Source organism: Terrapene carolina, unplaced genomic scaffold, assembly GCF_002925995.2.
Source record: "Terrapene carolina triunguis isolate 2854851 unplaced genomic scaffold, T_m_triunguis-2.0 Scaffold66, whole genome shotgun sequence".
Lineage (NCBI taxonomy): Eukaryota > Metazoa > Chordata > Testudines > Emydidae > Terrapene > Terrapene triunguis.
In genome coordinates this window covers 95284926-95305552 of record NW_020664417.1, presented here as the reverse complement: position 1 = coordinate 95305552, position 20627 = coordinate 95284926, and positions in this window count along the sequence as shown.

Genomic DNA, 20627 nt, shown 5'->3' with positions numbered 1-20627 from the left:
CTTCTGGTCTGCACTTACAATATTTCACACAGTTCCATTCCTTCTAATATCTCTTTTTCACGTCTTTGTTCATCCACTTTTGCTCCTCACCTAACTGTCCCTTTTGTATCTTGCTTCCATCTTTGTCTTAGATTCTACTTACATTGTAAGCTCTGTAGGCCTTGCTGGAGCCCTAGCATAGCTAAAAGCACGAACCAAAGTAGGCCTTGTCAGAATAGTAACACTAGGTATCAGCTAACCAAGTAAGCACATTCCTGAGAGGATGGTACTGGAACACACAGAACCCTCATAAAGATAAGGATGGAATGACAGGATAACGGATGAGGAAGTTGTGTTCAAACTATTAGGTGCAAGGAACATATGGAATGTAATATGTAACACCTTTGTATCAATATGTGGAAGGAGGGGCATCTTTTTATTGGCCTGAGGAGGACATTATGTTTATTGACCTTATACTTTGTCAAGGCATACATATGTTAGTGTATCTGTAACCTGTTGGACAGGGCACTAGGACCATGCCTTGTTGCAATAAACCTGTGCGAGCCTTCACCACCTAATTGAGCCTGTGATATTTCTTTATGTGTAACACCAGTGTCTGCTGAATCACAAGCTACAATCTCCATTGGTGCAGAATACACAGAAGCTTCAAGAACAGCAGCAATAACAAGCTCTTTGGGCTGTGTTTATACTGCGCCTTGCACAGTGGGGCCCTGCTCAGACTCCTGGGTGCTACCACTCTGGACATCTTCCATTCTGCCCCTGGCAAATATAATACCCTAGAGCTTCACATGCACCAAATGATCACTTGGTCTTCATGGAAATCTTTCCATCAAGCCTTCCAATGACACCTCATCACATGAACAATTCTCATTTAGGGAAAAACAACCAGCAACAAAATTCACACCATTCTTGAGCTTGGATGCTCATGTGGGCACTTGGCGTGCTGTATGCCTGCCGGGTGTTTGCCTATTTCCCATTGCAAGCTCTTGACAGAACAAGGAGCAATGGTCTCAAGTTGCAGTGGGGGAGGTTTAGGTTGGATATTAGGAAAAAACTTTTTCACCAGGAGGGTGGTGAAGCACTGGAATGGGTTACCTAGGGAGGTGGTGGAATCTCCTTCCTTAGAGGTTTTTAAGGTCAGGCTTGGCAAAGCCCTGGCTGGTATGATTTAGTTGGGAATTGGTCCTGCTTTGAGCAGGGGGTTGGGCTAGATGACCTCCTGAGGTCCCTTCCAACCCTTTTCCTTCCAGTGCTGATAAATATACATTGCCTGTTAAATCCCCTAAAATGTGTCCTGCAAATCGAATTTTTCTTTTCATAAGATCTCTGGCTAGTGTTTCTTGTGTTCCAGTCATCTATAATACTTTTTTCCTTGTTTACATGATCGATCCATATTTTCAGAATTCTTCTATGACACCATCATTTGAAGGATTGTAGTTTCTTTATTATCGATAGTTTGCCCATGTTTCAGAGCCATAATTTAACACAGACCATTCTTTACACAAGGAATTTCTCTGTGTTCCAAATAGTTACATTATGTTAAATAAACAAACAACCCCCCCAAACCTATATCTAGCTGCACTTCTATTGTAAAAGAAATTTTTATTAATCCTGTCATCTTCATCCTTTTAAACAGTCAAGGTAACTCATCTGTTTTAAGTAGATTAAATATATATTTTTCTATTAAAAAATCTAGGACCCAGAGGCAACTCTTATCCATTCAAAGGCTCTTAACTTGCCTGCAGAGCAATATCACCCAGAGAGAGAGAGAGAGAGGAGTGCTCTCACCCCCACTCAGTCTTGCTTTAAAAAAGCACTGATGAGCTTCAGAGCAGAGAAAGATTTCACATGTGGATTGGGACTGAGATGATTGACCTTTTAGTCAAGATTTAATTTTGCCCATTGTTACCAAAAAGTATCATTGACAATAGCAAATGCTGATTTCCTTCGCAACAAGGGATTTAGAGTCAGCATTCTGGGGCGAGATTGACATTTGTGGCATAAACCCACTCTGCAAATGAAACTTGTTTTTTTAAACCTGTGACCCTGCAAACCAATCAAATCATAATTAGCCAAGATTTCCTCCAATAAGGAAAATCAAAGGCAACATGGAGGGATCGCTGTTACTAGATAGTGGCATTGTTGTACATAGTACTTTATTGACAAATTAAATTCAGTGTACTCGCCTTGAGATCCAAGGGCTAAGTCTTGCTCCCATTAAACCCAATGGGAGTTTTTACATTGCCATTTTCAGACTTAAAATAATGGTAAAGGAGCAGAGTTTTATTCATCATTGTCATCTAGTGGTTAGTGCATGTGCTAGATGTTAGGAGCCCTGTGTTTTAAACCCAGCTCTGTTCCCCTCGCACTGAGTGGTCTTGGGCAAATTACTCACCCTCCCAATACCTCAGTAAATCCTTCTGTAAAATAGGAATATTGCCTTCGTCACAGGTATGTTGTGACGCCTAGTTCTTAGGGTCAGATTCTGACATGCTTACTGAGGCTGAGTAGCACTTTACTCCATGGCCTTCAGTGGGGCCAGTCATATGGTAATATGCAGTGTGAGTGAGGGCATAAGAATACTGGCCTTTATCGTTCATAACGGGTTTGCCATCTTCAGGGCCGCCCAGAGGATTCAGGGGTCCTGGGGTGTTCGGCAGCGGGGGGCCCCCGCCTCCGAATTGCTGCCAAAGACCCGGCACTTCGGCAGCGGGTCCCGGAGCAGAAGGACCCCCCCGCCGCCGAATTGCCGCTGAAGACCCGGAGCGGAAGAAGCTCCGGTGGCCCGGGCCCCACGAGAGTTTTCCGGGGCCCCCGGAGCGAGTGAAGGACCCCGCTCCAGGGCCCCCAAAAACTCTCGTGGGGGCCCCTGCGGGGCCCAGGGCCTGGGGCAAATTGCCCCACTTGCCCCCCCCCTGGGCAGCCTTGGCCATCTTCAGAAATACCTACCACTTATTTAGTGCTTGACATGTGCAAAGCACAGTACATCCCATTGGCCTCTCAATGCTCCTGTAAGAGAAGCATTTTATCCTCAGCATTTGATAGCTGTAGAAACTTAGGCAGAGAGAATTGCCTAAAGCTTCACCGTGAAACCGGGGCCAAAGCAGGATGAGAACCTAGCTCTCTCTAATTCCCAACTTCTTGCTAATTTCTCCAGACTAGGGTAACCAGATAGCAAGTGTGAAAAATCGGGACGGGGATGGGGGGTAATAGGCGCCTATTTAAGAAAAAGACCCAAAAATCAGGACTGTCCCTATAAAATCGGGACATCTGGTCACCCTACTTCAAACCAACCATCTTGAGAGTAGCCCCACTATCAAGCGTGTTGTATTAGAAAAGGACAAACACCAGTGGGTTTCAGAATTAAGATTTCATTCAAATAAGCACCTAACAGTTTAAATGCTCATGCAAAAATTCCAGTCTTCTTTAGTTTGTAGAAGCTGGGTAGGAAAGGTTGCAAGATCAAGCATTCTGACTACCTTGCTGTGCTTCTGCTTTGGATTCTGTACAGAAATCAACACATGCTGCCCTTGGTATTGCAACACTTCTACTTCTGGCTGGAATTTGGGAATGAAACAAACAACAAATCCCACATATTCAAACAGTTCAGAACCTTGGTAAAGGTTCTATTTCAATTTAGGCATATATGTGGGGAAGGGGGTTATTTTATCAAATTACAGTGAAACATGCTTTCATTGACCAACCCAGTACCAGCAAAAATTATCGGAGGCTATTCTTTAGCTACAGGTTCAACAACATTGTTCTGGAAACTTGAGGATGCTTTAAAGTGATTTTTTAGAAAAAGTATCTCCGGAGGATGTAAAACAGATAATTTGCATCCAAGAGTTTTAAAAGAGCTGGAGGGGGAGCTCACTGGACCATTACTCTCAATTCTCAATTCTTCCTGGAACACTGAGGAAGTTCCAGAAGAGTGGAAGAAAGCTAACGTGCCATTTTTTAAAAAGGGAGAACGGGATGACCCAGGTAATTATAGGCCTATTAGCCTGACATCAATCCTGGGCAAGATAATGGAATGGCTGATAAGGGACTTGATTAATGAAGAATTAAAGGAAGTGAAGGTTGCAGCGTATCCATGTGTCTGGATTTTCCCAGCTGCCTCCCACCCGGGTTGGGGGCTGACAGCTGGAGCCAAAGCCTCCCGCCTGGGTCGGAGACTGGCAGCTGGAGCTGCAACCTCTCCACAGTAGGGAGCTGAGAGCTGGAACCGCAGACTCCCCGCCCAGATCGGGAACTGACGTCCACCCTCACTTCTGTGCTGTCTCCGAGCCAGCAGCCACTGAGCTTCCTGCAGCCTGGGGAGATTCCCAGAGATGGGTCTGACCCAGCTCCAGGAGTGGTCCCTGGAGTAGCAGCTGGAGCCCGGCACACAGTTGGAGCCCCTTGTTGGGGCGCCCCCAAACCTGCATCTCCCCGACAATAGCCAGATTTCATGGGGGAGATCAGTTTTCACGATCCGTGACACATTTTTCATGGCCGTGAATTTGGTAGGGCCTTATTTATAGGGACAGACTCAAGAAAATATCCCCAAAGGCCATAGGCACCGACTCCGTGAGTGCTCCGGGGCTGGAGCACCCATGGAAAAAAATTGGTGGGTGCTCAGCACCCACCGGCAGCTTCTCGTGCTCCAGCTCACCTTGGCCCCCCTGCTCCAGCTCGCCTCCGCCTCCTCTATGACCGCGCCGCCACATTCTGCTTCTCCCCCCTCCCTCCCAGCACTTGCACCGCAAAACAGCTGATTCGCGGGGCAGGGAGGGAGGGGGGAAGGGGGGGAATGCGGTGCGCTATGGGAAGAGGCGGGTCTGGGGCTGTGATTTGGGGAAGGGATCCAATGGGGGCAGGGAGGGGGCGGAGTTAGGGCGGGGACTTTGGGGATGGGGTTGGAATGAGGGCGGGGCCAGGGGCCTGGATGGGGTGGAGTCGGGGCGGGGCCAGGGGCGGGGAAAGGGGCGGAGGGGCACGGGCACCCACCAGCGCCGGAGAAAGTTGGCGCCTATGCCAATGGCCAGTGATGGGACATGAGTTGAAGAGGGCCCTGAGTTACTACACAGAATGCTTTCCCAGGTGTCTGGTTGGTGGTTCTTGCTGACATGCTCAGGGTCCTACTGCCATATTTGGGGTCGAGAAGGAATTTTCCCCCAGGTCAGATTGTCAGAGACCCTGGGGTTTTGTGCCTTCTTTTGCAGCACAGGGCACGGGTCACTTCCAGGTTTAAACTCGTGTCAGTGGTGGATTCTCTGTAACTTGAAGTCTTTAAATCATGATTTGAGGACTTCAGCGACTCAGCCAGAGATTATAGGTCTATTACAGGAGTGGGTGGGTGAGGTTCTGTGGTCTGCAAGGTGCAAGAGATCAGATTAGATTATTATGTTGGTCCCTTTTGGCCTTAGAGTCTATACATCTGTGAATCATTTAGCTCAATCTATTTAGCTTAAAAAGGAGGTTAAAGGGTGACTTGATTAGTTTATAAGTACCTACACGGGGAACAATTTTTTAATAATGGGCTCTTCTATCTATCTAACACAATCCAACAGGTGGACGTTAAAGCTTGACAAATTCAGACTGGAAATAATATGTACATTTTTAATGATGAGAGTAATTAATCACTGAAATATTATCTTAACAAGGGCCGTGGTCAGTGTTCCCTCTTATTTTACCCGCACATGTGCGGAATAAATTTTGTTATGTGCACCAATATGAAGGTGATGTGTGAGGGGTTCGGAGTGTGGGAGGAGGCTCAGGGGTGGGGCAGAGGGTTGGGGTGAGGGGTGTGAGGGCTCCGGCTGGGGGTGTGGGCTCTAGAGTGGGGCCATGGACGAGGGGCTCAGGGCTGGGGCAGAAGGTTGGGGTGCAGGGTGTGAGGGCTCCGGCTGGGGGTGCGGGCTCTATGGTGGGGCCATGGTCGAGGGGCTCAGGGCTGGGGCAGAAGGTTGGGGTGCAGGGGGTGCGGGCTCTGGCTGGGGGTGCGGGCTCTGGGGTGGGGCCGGGGATGAGGGGTCGGGGGTGAAGGAGGGTGCTCTGGGACTACAGTGGGGAGAGAGGACTCCCCCAGCTCTCTCTCCCCTCAGCAGCACCTGGGCTATGGGGGAGAGGCACCTCTCCCTGCTACAGCAGCTCCAGGATTGGGGCCACGGGATAGGTGCCCCTCCCCAGCTGTGGCAGGTCTGGGCTGGGGCTGGGTTGGGGCTGGGCGAGGGGTGCCACGGCCACAGCAGGTCTGGGTCGAGGCTGGGTTCTGGTCGCCCTCCCCTGGCCGCTTCAGGTCCGGGGCAGAGTTGGAGCCAGGGGAGGGGCACCCGGCTGCAGCAGGTCTGGGCCGGGGCTCGGTTCTCTGAGAGCTCGCGTGGCACTAAATACGCTGCTGCACGGCCGCGCAGCTTATAGGGAACTTAGGTTGTGGTGGATTTTCCATCACTGACAATTTTTAAATCAAGATTAGCTGTAATTCTAAAAGATCTGCTCTAAGAATTATTTGGGGGGAAGTTCTAAGGCCTGTGTTATACATGAGGTCAGATGAGATGATCATAATTGTCCCTTATGACCTTGGTATCTATGAAACAATGACAAAAGGGTTTGGGGCCTAGATCCTCAATGTTATTTAGGTACCTACCTCCCAATTCCATTGACATCCATGGGAGTTAGGGGCCTAAATACCTGTCTAGATCTGGGTCTTGGTCCTTAGATTAGGCTTTACTGTATTACAAAGTGTCGCTACTACGAATAATCCTCCCCGTCTTGAATGACATATGGGACTGTCTCCTTTCCTTTTCCACTAAAAAGATTCACAGCTGTCCCCCTTCTCAGATAAATGCTTGAAGCTTTCAAAGATAAAAATAACCTGTGGAGCTATTCTGTAGTCATGGCAAAAACTATCTTCTGATTATTCCCCCTCAACCTTTACGATGTGGGAAATATGAGTCATTCTGCAGTCAGATGATCATCTCCAGAGATATTTATGGCTTCTCCAGCTATGTCGCATATTTAACAGAAACCTGTCACTTTCGTTCCCTGTGTGCAAACAAACATATTCTCTAGGCGTGAATTAAAAAAAATGTTAATCTCGTGATTCATGACAATTTTAAAAGCCTTTTGAGAGATCAAGGCATCTCCTTTTTTTCAGTGTGGCTAAACTAGCAACACATTCCTCCTTCGAAAAGAAATGTGGTTTACACTTTGCAGGGAATTAACAGGGAGGCAGAGGAAGATGGAATCCACCCCATTAGGCGGGTAGCAGATTTGCCATGCTGCAGCTGCTATTCCAACTATAGGTTGGAAAAGTGAGCACTGCACCCTATGATACTGCAATCAGAGGGTGTCATCACAGCTCAAGTAGAGATACCTGAGCTACCTACCTCAGGTACTGGAGCAGTGAAGCTGCAGCAGTGAGGTCTTCAAGGACGGTTGTGCAAGCCCACCCAGAACCCTGGGGCTTTATTCACAGGGCTAGCCCATGTGCTGCAGTTTCACGCTAGTACCGGAGCTAGCTAGGTTGAATCTCAGGCATGTCTACTTGAGCTGTAATCTCACCCTGTGATTGCAGTATAGACAGACCCTGTATCTACATACTCCCTGTAAAAGATGTGTCGAGTCGTTAGATCAATCATTACTGCTTTTATTTATATTAAAGTAACGCCTAGAGCGGAGGCTCCAACCAGGGCCGGCTCCAGGCACCAGTTTACCAAGCAGGTGCTTGGGGCGGCCACTTCAGAGAGAGGCGGCAAGTCCAGCTGTTCGGCGGCAATTCCGCCGACTGTCCCTCACTCCTGCTCCGAGCGAAGGACCTCCCGCCGAATTGCCGCCGCAGATCGCGATCGCGGCTTTTTTTGTTTGTTTGTTTTTGTCTTTTTTTTGGTTTGTTTGGCTGCTTGGGGCGGCCAAAACCCTGGAGCCGGCCCTGGCTCCAACGGAGACCAGAGCCCCTCTGAGGTAGCTCAGTGCAGATGCACCGTGAGAGAGAACCCTGACCCCAAGCCTTTACAATCTGAATAAAAAAATCTGCCTCTTTAGGCAGCTTTAAAAATCTGTCCCTCAGTGACTTGCCCATGGTCACACAAAAAGTCAGAGCTGAACCCACATTTCCTGAGGCCCAGGTAAATGCCTTAGCCACAAGACCATTCTCCAGCCTATACAAGTATTGTGGCCGGGCTTTCAATAATCCCCTCTCTCCTAGCCTATTTGTCGCTGCATAGAGAAGCCCCCTGGCAGTACACATGAAGTGCAAAGGCAGTCTTGACCATTCCTTCCCCACCCAAGGTGGGGTGTAAGCAATGCAGAGGGCCTTATGCTGACTTTCCATAGCTGGATACATTTTGTACATGTAGAAATCAACTATACCGGAAAATCTTAAAATAATCATGAAGGAATATCTAAAGCAATTTCTCTTCTTCATTGAAACCCTAGCCTTGGGCACCAAGTTTCCTGAATGTTAAATGAAGAGCTGGTATCAATAATAAGAGGATTACTTTGCAGGTAAAGACTGGAACTTGTAAAAAAAAAAGTGGTGGTTTCAGTTTGGAGTGTTTGTGCAAACATTTTTGTTTGTTTCAGTTCACCAGGGATCCAACCCTTTGAGTTTTATGGTTCAAATGCTCAATCTCAGTGGATTTCTCCAAATTCTACAAGACAGTCATTTGTCTCCAAGTTCATGGTCTGTGAAGCTTAGCAAATCTTGCATTGCACCTGGACTGAATGTTGAGTATGAAATGGAACACAATCCCAGTGAATTCACGTGGGCCTGGGTTCCTTGATAAAAAGCACCTATTACTCTAGTGTGGATGTGTAACCCACACACCTTCTGGGTGTGGTGTTCTGTCCCATCTAGTGGCACCAAGCAGGGGCGGCAAGCCGTGGGGGGCGGCATGCCTGCGGGAGGTCCGCCGGTCCCGTGGCTTCGGCAGCAATTCAGCAGCGGGTATGCTGAAGGCACGGTACCGGCGGACCTCCCAAAGGCATGCTGCTGAATCTGCGTTACCGGCGGACCTCCCGCAGGCGCGCCGCTGAAAGCCGCCTGACTGCCGTGCTTGGGGCGGCAAAATGCATAGAGCTGCTCCTGGCACCAAGACCACTTAGAGAGAGATAAAATGAGTCTACTCTACAGCCTTAGCTAACAACCAGTTGGCTTTTAACTCATGCACTAAGCTCCCGAGGTCCCCGGTTCAATCCTGCCTGCTGATGACCGTGGTCTGTCAACATTATAGATACATGATGCATGGTTATGTTTGTGGCGATAATACTGTATCTTATATGAATATAGTAGAATTTTTCTTCCTAAAGGATCCTGAATAGCTTTGCATATTTTACATAGAGATGTAGTTATCATTTCACCCATTAAGGCTCTCATTCTGGGAAACACTTAAACACATGCTTAAAGTTTTTTCCTGTACCAGGAACTGATGGCCTGAGACTATGGTATTTCCCTCCTGTAAAATATATAGTGGAGAGAACCTAAGCTGACAGAAGATGGCCCATATAGGGTGTAACTTGGACATAAGAAAGGAGCTAAGGCATTTAAATGCTTTTGCCCTTCTGGGGTTACAGGTAAGAGTGACAGGAATGATAAAGGTACTGTAGGCAGACAGCTGGCCTGCAACCAGACACTTGGTTAGCTGTGTTTTGTTTTGAAGTTTACCTGTATGTGCACAAACTTAGTTCTGAATATCACAATCACATATGCAGGATATGACCGATTGGAGGCATGTCTGCGTCAAATTGTAAACTCCATTTTGTTCTGTGAATATCATTTTCATTGTAACCTTCCCTGTAACCTTCTCTTTGCACAGTAGCCTCCATCGTGGATAAAGACATCCAAGTGGTGTTGACAGCCAGCCAGTCCTGACAAGGACAGTCTATTCTGGATACTGTGGACTTGTGCCAGGGAATGGGACACCTCTTAAAGCACTGACAAGGGCCATCAACTCTGAACAACTCTTCCCTAGTGGAACAATGGGTTTGCTCCCGGTAGGGGTCATTAATTTCGGATGGAATCTCTACACAGAAACCAGTCACTCAGGAGTGGGCTTGAATCCCCGATCTAAGCATATGGCTGGAAGAGCTGCTGCTGCCCAGCCTGACCCTCAACTTTATTTAAGGAGGGAAGCCACTTCTCTGAGGAGGAAGGCTGCTTCATCACAGGCAGAAGACCAGGCCAAGTAGGCAGGAAGCGCAAAGCTGATCTACCTACAGATTTGGCCAGACTCAGGCTGGTGAGAACACTGAGGGGGATTGTGTTCAGGAGTTTGTTGTTTTCCATAGATCTGAAAGTCTCTTGTGCTTTGTTAAGAGTAAAATGTATTTGTATAAGAAATTCTTTTGCTAAGCCTGTGAGCCTTGCCTTACTGCCATGTTGCCCCTGAAGGGTATAACTAGGAAACCAGAGCTCCCAGTCAGGTGGGCTTTGGGGAGGCGGAAATGTGTCTAATAAACTGGGGGTTCAGGAGGGCTGAGGCGCTGATTCTGGGATCTATGCAGTTGGACTGTGGGTCCCATTGTCCAAGAAGGGTGTCAGACATGGGTCTGCACCTGAGAGACCCAGAGCCAGAATAGTGAGCATTAACTGCCCAGGTACATGGGTTTTAGAGAGAGGCGGGATTGAGCGGTTGGATCCAATCACAACAGACTGGTGTCCATCCAGAGAGTGTGATGGGACCAGGTTGTGGCACAGAGTAATTAGTGAGATAACATAAGATAGGTAACTCTCTATTTAAACAGCTTCACAAGCATAGAATCATAGAATCATAGAATATCAGGGTTGGAAGGGACCTCAGGAGGTCATCTAGTCCAACCCCCTGCTCAAAGCAGGACCAATTCCCAACTAAATCATCCCAGCCAGGGCTTTGTCAAGCTGGGCCTTAAAAACCTCCAAGGAAGGAGACTCCACCACTTCCCTAGGTAACGCATTCCAGTGCTTCACCACCCTCCTAGTGAAATAGTGTTTCCTAATATCCAACCTAGACCTCCCCCACTGCAACTTGAGACCATTGCTACTTGTTCTGTCATCTGCCACCATTGAGAACAGCCGAGTTCCATCCTCTTTGGAACCCCCCTTCAGGTAGTTGAAGGCTGCTATCAAATCCCCCCTCATTCTTCTCTTCTGGAGACTAAACAATCCCAGTTCCCTCAGCCTCTCCTCATAAGTCATGCGCTCCAGACCCCTAATGATTTTTGTTGCCCTCCGCTGGACTCTTTCCAATTTTTCCACATCCTTCTTGTAGTGTGGGGCCCAAAACTGGACACAGTACTCCAGATGAGGCCTCACCAATGTCGAATAAAGGGGAACGATCACGTCCCTCGATCTGCTGGCAATGCCCCTACTTATACAGCCCAAAATGCCGTTAGCCTTTTTGGCAACAAGAGCACACTGTTGACTCATATCCAGCTTCTCGTCCACTGTGACCCCTAGGTCCTTTTCTGCAGAACTGCTACCTAGCCATTCGGTCCCTAGTCTGTAGCTGTGCATGGGATTCTTCCGTCCTAAGTGCAGGACTCTGCACTTGTCCTTGTTGAACCTCATCAGGTTTCTTTTGGCCCAATCCTCTAATTTGTCTAGGTCCCTCTGTATCCGATCCCTACCCTCTAGTGTATCTACCACACCTCCTAGTTTAGTGTCATCAGCAAACTTGCTGAGAGTGCAGTCCACACCATCCTCCAGATCATTAATAAAGATATTAAACAAAACCGGCCCCAGGACCGACCCTTGGGGCACTCCGCTTGAAACTGGCTGCCAACTAGACATGGAGCCATTGATCACTACCCGTTGAGCCCAACAATCTAGCCAGCTTTCTATCCACCTTACAGTCCATTCATCCAGCCCATACTTCTTTAACTTGGCAGCAAGAATACTGTGGGAGACCGTATCAAAACCTTTGCTAAAGTCAAGGAATAACACATCCACTGCTTTCCCCTCATCCACAGAGCCAGTTATCTCATCATAGAAGGCAATTAGGTTAGTCAGGCACGACTTCCCCTTGGTGAATCCACCTTTACACCCATTTTACCTCTCTAGAATTGCTTCGAGGGACAGCCTGGTTCTCCATGGCATTGCAGCTGCAGTAACTCACTCTAATTCATTTTTCCTCAGTTCCCCAGTGTGTGACTACAGCTCCCCCGCACCCTTCCTTTTCTGCCAAAGTCACCTTTTTGGCGTTAGCTCACAGTGCTTAAAAGATGAGTGCCCACTTCAGTGAGGAGACAATGTTCTCTGATGAATCATGTGAGGAAATTGCAGAGGGAAAGAATTGGATTCCGATTGCATAATTTCCACAAAATACCGGCAGGCCAAACACATTTGTATAAAATTGTTATCAGAACAGATGGGCTATGATGAGGCAACAGTAAGAGCAGTGCTTTTATGGCAATTGAAACCCTTTCTGGAAGCTCAGGGACCATTTAAAACTGAGACAAATTTGAACAAGCCAAAGATGAGGCTCTGTGGGATGCCCATGGTTAAGTTATCCGTCATATAAACACACTTGGAATACTTGAGCTCTGATATGAGCATGCAGAAAAGGAATGGAATTCAGGTTAGCATCAGCATGGCTGTGAGCTACAGTTGCTTCTTACAAAGAGATGGGTGATTGCGCTGTCAGAAGTTGCCTCTAAATCATAAAGTACAATCCTCATTTAACAGCCCCATATCCACAAGGAACTTGACATGATCAGTAAATTCAAGGAGAGCAGCTAAGGAGGGAATGCAAAAGTCTGAATCAAGGCTCCTATTCATTAAGATAATTACCCAGGACCACCTCAGGAATGTAATGCAGATGAGCAAACATATCCCATTTATTTTATTTTTTTTTTAATTGCCAGTTGGGTTGAAATAAAATGGTAATTATTATTTTAAATCAGCTCTGCAGATAGTACTTCCATGATGTGTAACATTGTGTTATGGTGACAGCCCCAGATAAGATACTCAGATGCTTATGAAGGCAAAGATAAGAGATTGTAATGGACAATATTGCCTAATGTAGTTTTCATTGTAATATTGGCTGAGTATATAACCAGTTTCGTATTTGCTATGTCAAAAGTTAATGAGAAATCAAGACACTGAGATTAGACAGGGAGCTGAATCTACCTACAGTACATATATTTGGGGCTTTATTGCTCAGGTTTCCACAGTATGCTTATTCACATGCATACAGAGAGGATACAGAAAAGAGCCACATAAATGATTTGAGAGCTGGAGAAAATGCCGTACAAAAGACTTAAGTGGCTTAATTTGTTTATCAAAAAGATTGAGAGGTTCTTCATGAGAAGAAAAGAGTGGGTGGCAGGGCCAACCAGAAGGGGGGGCAGAGGGCTATTTGACCTGGGCCTCAAGCTCAAAGGGGTCGTCAAATTTAGACACTTGTTAATTTTTTGGCATTTGATAAGTTTCGCAGCTTGTTTTTATGCGCACGAAAGCTAGATTTTTTCCTCAATAATTAGTGCATTTGCACAGAAAAAGGCTAGAAAAGCATTTGTTAAATAAAACAATATTCAAATTATGTCTCACTCTTTTTTGGTGCCTTATTTTGTTTTCATGTGTTGTCATTTTTTATTTTTATTATGGCTAGGGGCCCCAAAAGCTGGAAGTGGCCCGGGCCTCTCTGGACCTCTGAGGGGGCCTGGTGGGTGCTAAAGCTTTCTTTAATCTAACAGAGAAAGTCATAACCAGGACCAATGGCTGGAAGTTAGAATCAGACACATTCAAATCAGAAATAAGGCCTACATTTTTAACAGTGAGGGTGATTAACCATTGAAACTAAGTATCAAGGGAAATGGTGGATAGATCCTCCATCGCTGGGTGCAGGGCCGGTGCTATCATTAAGGCAAACTAGGCGGTTGCCTAGGGCGCCAAGATTTGGGGGCGCCAAAAAGCAGTGCCCCCAATTTTTTTTTACAGCATTCCTACGCCCCCTCCCCGAGCGCGCGGTCGCCACTCCACTTCTCCCGCCTCCCAGGCTTGTAGCGCCAATCAGCTGTTTGGCGCCGCAAGCCTGGGAGGGGAGGAGAATTAGAGCGGGGGCGGTGTGCTCGGGGAGGAGGCGGAGCAGAGGTGAGTTGGGGTGGGGAGCTGCCGCACGGCTCCCCGGGAGGGGGAGCTGCTGCAGGGGGGCGCCTCAGGGCAGAGGGAGGGGCGGGGAGCTGCTGCAGGGCTGGGGGGGGGGGCGCAAGGTGGAAGTTTCGCCTAGGGCGCGAAACTTCCTTGCACTGGCCCTGCCTGGGTGTCTTGAAATCAAGACTGGATTCCTTTCTGAAAGACATGCTTTACTGGGCTCAATACAAGAGCAATAGGGTGAGATTCTTTGGCTTCTGTTCTATAGGAGGTCAGACTAGATGATGTAGTGATCCCTTCTGGCCTTAAACCTCTGGGAATCATACAGCACTGACTAAATTCCCGAAGTCCTGCCCTAGCATGCACTGGGTGAAATTTAAAACCTAGGATAGATTATCTGGAATCAGTCTCATTTTGTGTGGCTGGTGCAAAACCCTGGGTCCTGAAATAGTGTGTATAGGCCCCATGTTGTGGAGGCCAGGAACGGGTTAATAGATGAGCCAGTTACCTTTCCGCTGCGACTGACTACCCAATTAACCCCAGCTGGGATAAAAGACAGCAGCTGAGGCAGGGGTGGGTGATTGAGAAAGTACCCCAGTAACACGTTGGGTGAAAGCTGCATAGAGAAATGCTGCTGAAATGCTAGGGCAAGATAGGTTGAGACTACAGCTCTGGGACAGATATCTACAAACAGGCAAAGGTAGGAAGCAGCCCAGGGACCTAGGAAAGGATTATAAGAAACACACCATAGATGCTTATTGCAAAGGCCCTGAGCTGGAACCCAGAGAAGAGGGTGAACCTGGGTTCCTCTTACCCACTCACCCCTTACAGGAGGGGAGGTGTAAGCTCTGGGAGCCAATGGGCAGGGATTATTGCACATACACTGAGACTGAAGATCTTGGTATGGGGTAGTTGGATTTCAGGGTTTCTGTTTGGCCTTTCCTATTTGCCTGGAAGGGGTGAGGTTCCTGGTGACTTGGCTGGAGGGCTGAGGTACAAGAGAGAACAGACCACTGAGTGGCTGGAGCTGTGGGTGGCACAGACAGTGACTGCTATGCCATGCCCAGCCATGAGTGGGGTACAGCAACTGTTCACTGAACCTTCAATGGGACCTAATTGCAACACACGTTATGGAGGACCAGGTCATGGCTCCATCGTTAAAGTTATGTTCTGAAATATGCTTAGCATGAAACATTTACTTCTATTGTCATACATACCTCAACACAGGTGGTGGTGAAGTGTAAAATTTCACAGTAGGCTTGTTTTTTTTTTTTTAATGTTCGTTGCATTTTCAGTGTCATTTTTGTTTGATGACATAAAATTTTAATAAGTATTTGTAATTGAGCGGTGGCTGAAATTTATCCACCTGATTTGTCTTCTGTCAATTGACATCCTTTTCAAAAACTCTCCATTTACACACAAATTGATTGAGAAATGAATCTTGGGTACATCTTGTTCAAAGGGTAGCTTTGAAAAATATTTAGGGATGCACCTAGCTATTTATTCATCATAATCAAAAGTTTATATGCAATGGGCACTTAGGGATAAGATCTTCCCAGTTGGCCACATACAGTCAACAATTGCACTTTTCTATCAGATTTCATCCTGCAATGGAAGTTTTATGTGTAGTGGCTTCAAGGGGAAAATTTGTTTGCCTGGGAAGTGCATGTGCTGGTGAATAAAACGTTATCCAGCTGTACTTCTATGGCACACCTCAGGGAACTATCTCCTTACAGGTCCATGCCATGTGACCAGCCCCTCCTCACCGTATAAACATGGGGGGGGTGCGGGGAAGCTTAGGAAATGAATACACACAATCTTCAGTGTTAAATATGCATAGTATAGCTGACACCAAATTAAAAGGCAATGTTAAGCCATCTATCAATATTACCTTCTACTCCTCATGATGACCATCACCATGCTTACTGTACACCACACACCATAACCTTAACTGTGCCCCTCTAGGGATGCCAGAATTCTATAACTTTACTACACTACCCCCTGTTAACACAACAAACATCCATGAGTAATAGTGTCAGAAGAGGATAGTTTATTAAGGGGGCATGTGGAGAAGGATGGGCTGAGGGAGTTCAAATTTTGGTGTTTAGTCTTTGGTGTATTATAGCTGTGATCATAGCGAAGTGTGCACCTGTGTGTAGAGAGTTAAGGAGTATTTACTGTTAGGTGGCTTAACTCTTTTTTCTGTTTTGTACGGTAAGCCATCTGTTTGCCAAGTGTTACTGGTTTCCCAATAGGGACATGTTTAACCCTGGAATGTAGCTAGGAAATTCTGAAGTTTTTGTTTTCTGTGTGCTGCACCTTTATCTTTCTAAATGCTGTCTCTGAGTGCAGAGTTCATCAGATGCCTTGTCCCTGCCACATAATGCAGGCTGCTACAGAAGAGAAGTACATCCTGTGGAGTCTCAAAGGCACTTCCTTTCGGCTCATCCTTTTTATGAATCTAAAAACAAAGGTAATTGAGACTGGAGGTATTTTCTGTTTTGTTCAGTATATGGAGAATGTGGCATTTTGGGATTCAACCCAGATGAGTAAGGGGTTGTGTCACCACCTGCCCTGAAATTCTGGGTGCCTTAAATGCTACGCAACTGTGGCTCACAGCCTTGATAGCACCTGCCAGCATGTAGACCACACCCTGGCTATCAATGCTCACTTACTTTTTGCAAAGTGACCCCCACCCCCTCCCTGTCCTGAATTTCCCCAAAATCAGCAGGTTGTTATGTTTGCAGGGCAGATGAGGTCCCAGAATTGGAAGTTACTGTGTTACCTCTCTCAGCCTCAGCAAGTGAGTTTTGTTACTTCTGAGCTGTGTGACAACTCCTGATACGCTGGTCGGCTTTGCCAGTAAACTCTTCAAGGCTCTGCCAGTCCAGATTTTGCTTTGCAGGTAACAGTGAATCCCAAATTCCCAAGGATGTCTCCCTGCAGTGTCCAGGCCTCTCCTGGAACATTCACAGAAGTTATTAATCTTGTTGCTCCTTTAAAGAGACAATACACTATGGTTCACTAATTTAACTGGGGTTTGACAAACACACATTTCATTCACAGCACTGAACTGGTTTATAGTGAAAGTAAAATGAGTTTATTAAACAGTCGTCAGTTTAAGTGATACCAAGTATAAGGAGTAAGGATAGAAATGGTTACAAACAAAAGTAAAAATACACTTCTAAGACTAAAACTAACTCCAGCAAGTTACAATCTTTGCCTCAGCAGATTTCTCACCAATCTTCAGTTCCCAGGGACTTCGGGGCCCATTGGTTGAAGAACCCAAAGCGCTTTGATGTCAAGAACTTGGGACCCTAGAATCCCACAAGTGGTGGATAACTGAGAGTTCTTCTCTTCCTCTTCTCCCACCCTCCCCCCCTTGTTCTTATAATCAGTAAACCTTTGGAATCTATTCTTTGAGAAGTGTACTCGATACAGTTTTATAATAGTGATATTGTATCTAAGCAGTCAAAGGATAGCTCAGTGCTTTGAGCATTGGCCTACTAAACCCAGGGTTGTGAGTTCAATCCTTGAGGGGGATCTGGGGCAAAATCAGTACTTGGTCCTGCTAGTGAAGGCAGCGGGCTGGACTTGATGACCTTTTGGGGTCCCTTCCAATTCTATGAGATAGGTATATCTCTGTATATTATATTATCCACGGATTGTATCATTTGGGGTTCAGACCCTGTCTTTATAGCCATCTCTGTTACCCTCGATTTGAGGGGTGTGTGTACCCCAGAATATGATCAAGCTAATGCAACCATATTATGTGCATTCAGTCATCATGAATTAATAAAAAAGACCACCACCTAGTACAGAGTTAATTTGAAAGCAGGCTTTCAGAAGCAAGGTCAAAACTAGTTGGCAGTTTCTACTAATCAGAATGGGAGGAGGGGGGAGAGAGTCAATAACTGAGACTGAAAGAAAAGAAGTGGATGAAAACCTTGAATTTGGGTGCCTTTGATATAGAAGTGGTATTATGCTTAAGAGTGTTAGGAATGTTTGTCAAGTAGTTTATTGGAAGTTTGGAAAAGTGGTGGTTTAGTAGTGGTCACTATGACTTGTGTTTTGTAGAAGTTATTTATAAAAGACTAGCTAATATAGTGTACTTTGGCACATTCCTCTGAAGCTATCTTGAGAGGTTTTTCCTGACACCTTTTCTCCCCAGCCAGTAAGCAACTGGCCACTGAGAACCTGCTGGTAATAACTCAATACCATTCCAGATTTTAGATAACATTTGGGATGTTCTAACCTATTGCTTTTGTCTGTGTGCTTAAATCCAATAAACCGCAATTTCAGAGCACACTTACTTGCAATAATCTTTTCAGATGGAATTGCTGTGTTCCCATTCATTTACTCCTGATACTGCCTGGAGTGAAACAGGTAAGTTACCATTGCTGTGGGTTTTGAAAACCCGGGATAACATCTCCCTCATTTGTTAGGCTGATGGCTTTGTTTTATGTAAATATAACTTTATTGTCTCTGCCTGAGGACTAGGCTGGTCAGACAAGCAAATACACAGTCCTTTGTGTAAGCCAGACTGTGCTTATCCATTGCCTGCCAAACACGTTTTAAGAACATAATTCTAGCCCATATTTATAACTTCGTACACACATTGTATCTACATCACACACGAATACTAATCAGTGATTTACTAGTTTTCCAGTGAGAGTACATGCCACTTTTGGGATATCTAGCATGACAACAGTGTGTTAGGTGTAGTGAGTATGTCAGGCCTGACAAGAGTTGAGAGAGTAGCAAACCACTAATGGGCCTCTGTGCCACAAACAGGTAAAGACTGATTAAATATAAAATCACTAAATCCATCACTGTCTCCTAGTTCCATATACCACAATAAAACAATCCATTCTTTGAGCAAGCTGGATTGAAAGCTTTTACTAGTATTCCTTCAAATAATCCAGATCTAATAAGTGGATAGAAATTCATGTGGATTGCTGGTGTAGAGTTTGTTCATATCATCTGAGGTTCTTGGAAGGCCCATAATTCAGAAGGTTCTGTTGTGACAGTAAGGATCGCTAGAGGAGGGTGAAAGAAATTTATCCAGAAAATGTAGCACACTATTGAAGAACATGGCATTTCAGGACTAACTAGGCAGGAATCACATTTAGATTCATTTCACTGAAATTTAATTTTACAAAAGCAACACTAATCCAAAGCTGTTTAGAACGAAGTTGGAGGTGACAGCCTCAAGGATAAACAGAAGGCATTTAAAAGACTGGTAATGCATTCACAATGAGCTTATTTGGCATGTTACAATAAAAAAAACGAAATTAAATTTAAATATAAAGCAAATGCAAAACAGAATCCAATCGTTGAGGACTAAATGCTGCAGAACCTACAGGAGAAGGGGAAAAAAACAACCAACCCTTAACTGACTTAAATTGTGGTTTTGTTTTGCCTGAATCAGAGATTGGTTTGGCCAGAGGTTTTCTAATTGATGTACCTGCCAAAGGTATTTGTAACATACCTATGATGCAGTGTACAGAACCCACAACAGTAGCAGCTGTGAAGTGGGTGGTTGGAGACAGCTGGGATAAAAGGCTACAGCTTAGGCAGGGAAGAGTGGCTGCCAGAGGGTCTGGGAGTTACCCCATGGAAACTCCCTGTAGTAAGAGGCATGTAGGAAGAGGGGCCTGAAACATAAGCCCATGTCTCAGAGACCTGGTGTAAGGCCTGGGATAAAGTAATGGTCAAAATTTGCTAATATTAGCAAGTAAAGTTGTGAGCAAGAGGCAGGCCCTGCTCACAGAACCTGGCAAGAACAGGGCTGATACTGCAGAAACACACATTCCTAAGTAGTGCTAGGCATAAGAATATATGTGCAAATACATTCCAGAATGGTAGTGAGGTGTTCTCGTACCACCTGATACATTCCCTAAACATAACAGGGACACACTGACCCATCCTGAAGTAGTCAGGATGACCGCATGGTGGATAGATATGTTTGCTCAAACCTACATGTACAAGGCAATGGGTGACAACCTAATACATCCGAGGGTGGCACCCTGTTACATCAGGGGCAGTACGTAACTTGTTTGTATCTGTGTATAAAGATGTATCTCAGAGAGCGTGTCTTGGGGCAGCGGAAAGTCCAGCCATTGACTGAGCTGTGTCCATTGTCAGGCATACATGTGCTAGTATAACTGTAGACATTGCTCTGGGGAGCTAGGACCGTGCTTCATTGACAATAAACCTGCCTGGGTGCCTTTGCACCTTAACAGATTTTGTGGCCATTGGGCGGTTTGCTCGAGGTCTGCTGTGCCAGCTGTCTGCATACAGCTGGGACAGCATAGAGAGGGAACACACACGCAGGATACCGGGCTAGATGAACCTTTGGTCTGACCCAGTATGGCCACTCTTCTGTTCTTATCAGGTTCTAGTAACTTCCCATCATAGTTAGCACTCCAGAGAAGAGGCAGAGGATGGCATAAGCTCTCACAGTAGGGCTGGATAGGCTGAATAATCCAAGTCCTTGCCTGAATTAGGGAAACTTACACTGGTGTAGTGATACTGATGTAGGCTACAAGTGAGGAGGTTGTAAATAATCACCTTT